At 36.3% G+C, this 7035-nt stretch overlaps 1 pseudogene; it reads left to right on the top strand.

The window, feature by feature from the left end:
- Nucleotides 1–1794: 1794 nt before the first annotated feature.
- LOC125392132 (nucleoside diphosphate kinase B pseudogene) lies at nucleotides 1795–2330 on the top strand (annotated as a pseudogene).
- The last annotated feature ends 4705 nt before the right edge of the window (nucleotides 2331–7035 follow it).

Raw genomic sequence — 7035 nt, 5'->3', positions numbered from 1 at the left:
TTTAGGGCCCAACTGTATTTCTTTCACTGTCCCCCACATTTTTTTTAACACATTTTGCTTCATTTTCAGGGTCAATGCATATTTCTTTCACTTGTTCTGGTTTTAGGACAACAGTGGGTTTTGTTGGCTGGCCTCTTACTCTACAAAATACACCAGTGAATGTTAAATAATATTAGATCATATCAGTTGTGTGAGTAGGACAGTTAGGTATTCACTTTTGAGCACAATAGAAACACAATCCTGTGCTAGTGTTACAACATAATTCTTTTTATCTCTACATTGCATAGGGGACACGTGGGCCTATGCACAATCTGGCCAGAACAATCTTAAAGTTCCTAACCCTGAAGATGCCTGGCTGCTCACGTCAATCTATTCCTCATGATTCCCTTTCTGTAAATAGAAGTGCTCTAAGCAGCTTTCTCATGGCATTTCTGCTAAGTTTTGTCAAAATTCTAATTTGAGTCACTTGGAACTCCATATTTTGCTGAGTAAAAGACATCATAAAAATTATTTTAAATCTCAGCACAGATGATCCAAACTATTTCTGTAGCATCCAGCATGTGTAATATCATGTATGATTTATGGTAGATGGGGACAAACCTATTATAGAATAATTTAGACCCCCCCAAAAAATATGTCCTTCCCTATTACGCTCTAAATTTTATCATCTAATTTTATCTCCCAGGTCTCCTATGGATTTTCCTTTTTCTGTCATCATTTCTGTTTTAAATTGTACTCATGTTATCTTTGTTTATGTGTAATCTAGAGAATTCTGTCTTTAAAATATGTTTAGGCTTCATACCCAACTTTGCTCTAATTTTCTCTTCCTTTGCAGCTGTGATGTGCTGACTACAGTGGTTGATCTCTAACCTCCTCTAATTTACCATCAAACCCACCACACTCTAGAAGTAACTCCATGACTATTTTCGTGTTCAAAGACTTTGATTATGTGTCCCAGTTTGGCAACAGCTCAGAAAAATTCAATGCGTTTCACTACCATTTTAATAAACAAAGTTACATCTGTTTACCAATAAATAAATACGATCTGAGGGAACACCAAATTAAAAATTAAGACTAAAATATTTATCATCCTTTCAGTCAATTGTTTGTATTTATGCTTTAATTTAGCATGCATTATCCTACACTTCCTTAGCACATTTACTCTTTTGAAACACAGCCTAATGTGTCCTAGGTTAATTTCAAACTAACTCAGTAGCAAAGGATGAACTTTAACATCTAATCATTCTATCTTCATGTCCCTAATGACATGATTAAAGAGGGATACCACCATGTCTGATTGCAGATCCTGAAGATTAAACCCCATCTTTAATGTGTGATATGCAAACACTTGACCAACTTAACTAAGACTATACATTCCTCAGCATTTAATGAAAAAAAATAATTTTGAAAAGATGTACCAGCACTTTTAAAAAAAATTTTCCCTTAGAATAAGTAATGGGGCATTTATATGTTTTAATTTTAAATATTATTATACAATATGCACCCTTCCCTTTCATCCCCACTCCTTCCATGTACTCCAGCCCCTCACTTTTCTCACATTCTGTTCCTAAGGCTGAGGAAATATCTAGGAAGAAGGGGTGAAAAGATTATAATAGTTATAACAGTCAGAGAAACAGGAAGTCTTCCGTGAGACTATGTCTCCTAAATGATACTCATGATATTCCCCAAAAACAAAATGGGTGCCTTAGCAAAATCTGAACAAAGATAGCACAAATAGACCTGTTAAATGGAGGAGAGGGATCCAAACACAAAATAAAAGATTGAAGGAGCCCCTCTGCTCTTTCCTCCCATCGCTCATCGCCCACACCGGCCGTCCAGCCAACTAACTTTCGGACCATGGCCAACCTCGAGCGTACCTTCATTGCCATCAAGCCAGATGGCGTGCAGCGCGGCCTGGTGGGCGAGATCATCAAGCGCTTGGAGCAGAAGGGGTTCCGCCTGGTGGCCATGAAGTTCCTTCGGGCTTCCGAGGAACACCTGAAGTAGCATCCCATTGACCTGAAAGACCGTCCTTTCTTCCCAGGGCTGGTGAAGTACAAGAACTCGGGGCCTGTGGTGGCCATGGTCTGGGAGGAGCTCAATGTGGTGAAGACAGGTCGAATGATGCTGGGAGAGACCAATCCAGCTGATTCTAAGCCAGGCACCATTCGAGGGGATTTTTGCATTCAAGTTGGCAGGAACATCATTCATGGCAGTGATTCAGTGCAAAGTGCAGAGAAAGAGATCAGTCTGTGGTTTAAGCCTGAAGAACTGACTGACTACAGTCTTGTGCTCATGACTGGGTATATGAGTAGAGATGGATAGCTCTGGGTACTTTTCAGCATTTCTGATGGATCCTGGGCACAGCTCCTCATTCCACAGAATGGATCATCTTTTCTAAAACAATAAAGACTTTGGAACTGGAAAAAAAAAAGATTGAAGGAAACTAAGGGATGTTAAGAGGAAGACATTTTATTTTTTTCTTGACTTTTATTCTATTTGGGAGAATGGACCTTTTATTTTTCCCAGGAAAATTTTAGTTTACTATGTATTCTATTGCTAGAAGGAGACTGTATGTTTATTTCCCAGACACCCAGAGCTAAAATAATCACACAGAAACCATATTATTTAAAAGACTGCTAAGCCCACTAGCTCTAGCTTTTTATTTGCTAACTCTTACATCTTAATTTAACCTATCTCTATTAATATGCATATCACCACGAGGTCGTGGCCTACCGGCAAAATTTCATCATGTCTGTCTCTGGCAGCAGCGCTGTGGCTTCTTGACTCTGCCTCCCAGCATTCAGTTTAGTTTTCCCAGCCTAGCTCTGTTTTTCTATGGCTCTGATATAGGCCCCAAACAGTTCCTTTATTAACCAATGATATTCACAGCATACAGAGGGGAATCCTACATTTGTTGATGGCAGCAAGCTAGCAAGTATCAGTCTTTTGCTTCCCTAGAGCTGGATGTAAAAGGTTTGCTGACACAGCTGTCTCCTGTAAAGTCTTAGTTGTTAGGAAACTAAGTTTAAACATCAACTGGTTCATGTTAGCTCATAAATAGCAGATTCCTAGAGAAGACTGAAAGAAAAGTAAAACAAAATATAAAGGAAGTATGAGGAAGAATTTTAGAACTAAGAGAAAGGGACAAGAAGGTTTATGAGGGGAAAAATGAAATTTTAACTTATTTTAATTTTTTTCCTCATAGGATAATAAAATTATTAAATATTGTTAGCTACTCAGTACTTTAATCATAGAATTAATTCAAAATATTTATGCTCTTTTACATTCTTCTCCACGGGTAAAAAGCAGTTATAAGTTTGTCACATAGGTAAATCTTCCTACATAACATTTATATTAATAATCATCAAATACATAAAAGTATTAATATTGATGAAGAAAATACTCAAGATGACTCCTATGCATTATATTATGTACTGTGAGAAAACTGACTTTACGTAGATTGATTTCATATAGATTTAATATTACTAATATTACTATTTCAAAGATATTTTTCTTCAGCATATTGGTAAACAAGAACTGATATGTGGAAAAAAATTAACATCTCTTTTTAGCTTCTGTTGTCTCGTTATTCCTGTTAAGTCTCCTTTCTTTTCATTAACTCATTCATTTTCCCGTTATCTTTCTAAAGTATACTCCTAAAGCAAGGATAACATACTCTAATTGTTTTGCTGATGTTTAATTGCGAGAGAGACCTTAATTGGCACAACAGATGCATCCTTTATTTCAAAATTACACATTAACTTTCAGCAGAGATTTTCTTGCCAAAGACCTTGTATTGCTAATACTTTAATTTTCTTTAAGCCCAAATTTCTTTCACTATTTGTTATGTAATAGAGCTTCTAAAAACACTTGGTAATATTTGCTTGCATTACCTTGAGCTATTGTGAATTTGTTTGTTTTTTTTCCCTTTCATTTTAAGAAAGTACAATTGCTGAGAAAAGTTAATGGACAATTCAATAGCAATTTGTTTCATCAAAAGTAGAGAATAAAGAAATACATGAAAAGTATAAAGCTCAGAAATTATAGGTGAATGTTTACAAAAATATTTGAAGACCTTATCCAACAAGGACAAAAACACACTCAAATATTTTGGACTTAGACAAATATGTAGTCTGGCTTAAATATCGTCATGAAGAACATAATATTCTAGTGTCTGTTGCTAGGCATTTGTAGGCTATATTGCTTTTTATAGATAAGATGGCAATTTCAGAAGTTTGAAGATCTGAGAATTAGTAAAAGTAAAATCAATAATTTTATAGATTTCCTATTCTCGATTAAATGATGACAAGAAAAATTTGAGGTTCTTGTAAGAAAAATACAGGGGTCTGTGTAAACTGAAAAGAATCATATTAAAATTGTCCTGCTTCGCTACCCATTCTTTCAGCAAAGGACCTAAAGTTCTTCAAAGACCAGATAATACTGCAGATAATGACTCAGTTTATGTTAACCCTCGACGTACATCATGACTGTTTTCTTCATGAACTCACAAGCAGGGTATCTGTGGAAGGGTGTCAAAGCAGTGAGAAATCCTGTCCTCGGTGCAGACCATATTTTTGTTGGGGGACAGAGATCACCATTTTTTAGAATTACATGAGGAAGTTTAGGTCTTCTGGTACTTTGTTGTATAATTAGTAATAAATCAGTCTACAGAGCCCAAGAGTAAACCAAGTAAAATTGCTAAAAATGTGAATGGTTTTTGTTTTAATTTTTCCTACATGTCTGTGTGTGAACCACATACATATAGTACCCACAGAGGCCAGAGCAAGGTGTCGATCCCTTGTAAGTGGAGTTACAGATGGTTGTGAGCTTATATAGAGGTATTGGGAAAAGAACATGGGCCTTCTGCAAGAGCAGCAAGTGTTCTTTTTTAGTAATTGTTGTTGTTTAGAGCAGGATTTCTCTGTGTAGGTTTACAACCTGTCCTTGAACTCTCTCTGTAGCTCAGGCTGGCCTTGAACTCACAGATATCCACCTGCCTCTGCCTATCCATCCACCACCACCGAGTGAAAATCATTTTTAATATAGAGAGTTAAAGACTTTATTTTCCAAACTGAAAGGTTATAATACAGTTCTTTGACAGAGGCCAGACAAAGGCACTGATCTTTCAATATTATTGCTTTCATTGATTTATAAGTTTAAAGTAGTGAAGCACGTACTTGTGTAGTCATATCCGTCAGAGCTTCATTCTGGAATGCACTCACACTTGGAAGCTTTATTTTATATAGTTTTGAACAGAGTAACAGTAGGATATCTTACAAAAATGTTGCTTTCATATTATGAAGAGACTTGTATCATAATTAATTTCAATTGTAGACGATGTCAGATATATACAGTATGGTTTACATCTTAGAAGAGAAGTTTCCTTGTATCTTATGTCTTAGCTGTGTAACCACAGTGTCATATTCTTGAAATTGGTTTGGCTCATTTTCTATACTTTAAAACAGAGAAGAGTGGTTGATAAATTAGGGTGATTTCTTCCAAGTTTCTGCTGCTGGTGGTGCACACCTTTAATCACAGCACTCAGAAAGCAGAGGCAGGCAAATCTCTGTAAATTCAAGGCTATCCTGGTCTACAGAGCAAGTGCCAGGACAGATTCCAAAGCTTCACAGAAAACCTATCTCAAAAAAAAAAAAAAAAACCAAACAATTAACAACAATAAAAAAATCAAAACAAGTCTATTGTTATTTTCTAACTTTTTTCCCCTTATTTATTTATTTAAAGAATTTCCACTTCCTCCCCTCCTCCCAATACCCTCCCGTTCCCGCTCCCCCCACTCCCTCTCCTCCTCCCTCCCCAATCCCAAGAGCAGTCAGGGTTTCCAGCCCTGTGGGAAATCCAAGTTCCTCCCCCCTCCCTCCAGGTCCAGGAAGGTGAGCATCCAAACTGACCAGGATCCCGAAAAGCCAGTCAGTGAACAATAATGAGGGAAACATTTTTAATTTTTTTTCAGGAAAATTAGACTAATTTATTATTGTGAGGATGATAATTTTATCTAGACCATATTAACCACAAACATAAAAGTACACATACACCAGTTGTCACACTGGACAATACTACATTACACAGGGCCTTTTTAATGTATTGTTTCATTTTCTCAAATGATCATATTGATGGTATCTTAAATTTAGAAAATAGTTTATATATAAAGAAACTAAGTATATGAATTTTGTGTATAAAAGAATGTTAATTAAAATAACATTTGCCAATTCTAAAAAAAAATCAAAACAACAACAAGAACAAAACCCACATTTCTTGGACTGATGAATACATACCAATGTACTGGAACAACATGATATCTTGTGGACTTGTGGAGGGAAAGATGAACATGCTTCCTGTGAACTAGTCCCATTTCAGAGCTAATGACTTGATACAAATCCAGTGTATAAAGGAAAGATATATGTCTTGGATTTTCCAGTTGAAATTTGTGGTTTTGTGACTTCTACTAGGTAGCACAAAAGTACATTGACAGGATTGATAGTGGAGCACCAAACTGAGAAACATCTGTTTAATCTAGAAATAAAACCATATGAGAGTAAGCCTCTATGCTTAGAAATATTATTAGATTAAATTTATGATACTGGCTAGTGTACATTATTCTCCAAACCACACTCATCTCTCTTCTGAATGGAGAAGTAGTCCAAATATGGATATCCTAAAAATCACCACATGCACCTTTCAAATCCTTTGTGGGGCAATGATGTAACAAGGACCTCTGTGTACTTTGTCATTAGTTTCTTTGGTGGGGCAGTTCTGGTCATGCCAATTACTTTTTTCCAGCAAAATCACCATTACGACAAAAATCAAGAAGATAAAATCTAAAGTCTATAGGGGCAGAACTGCACTGACCCTGAAAACGACCCAGGCTTACACTCTTCTTTTCTTAGGGATGCCATGATTGTGATAAAACACTACAACCCAAAGAAACGTGGGGAGGAAAGGACTCATTTCAGATTCCAGGTTCCTATCACAGTACTTCATAAAGGAAGTGATGATAGAAGTTGACTTAGCAAA

Source organism: Myodes glareolus, chromosome 12 (genome assembly GCF_982192425.1).
Source record: "Myodes glareolus chromosome 12, mMyoGla1.1, whole genome shotgun sequence".
Lineage (NCBI taxonomy): Eukaryota > Metazoa > Chordata > Mammalia > Rodentia > Cricetidae > Myodes > Myodes glareolus.
The sequence above is the reverse complement of the archived record's forward strand: the minus strand, read 5'-3'. Positions and strand labels throughout refer to the sequence as shown.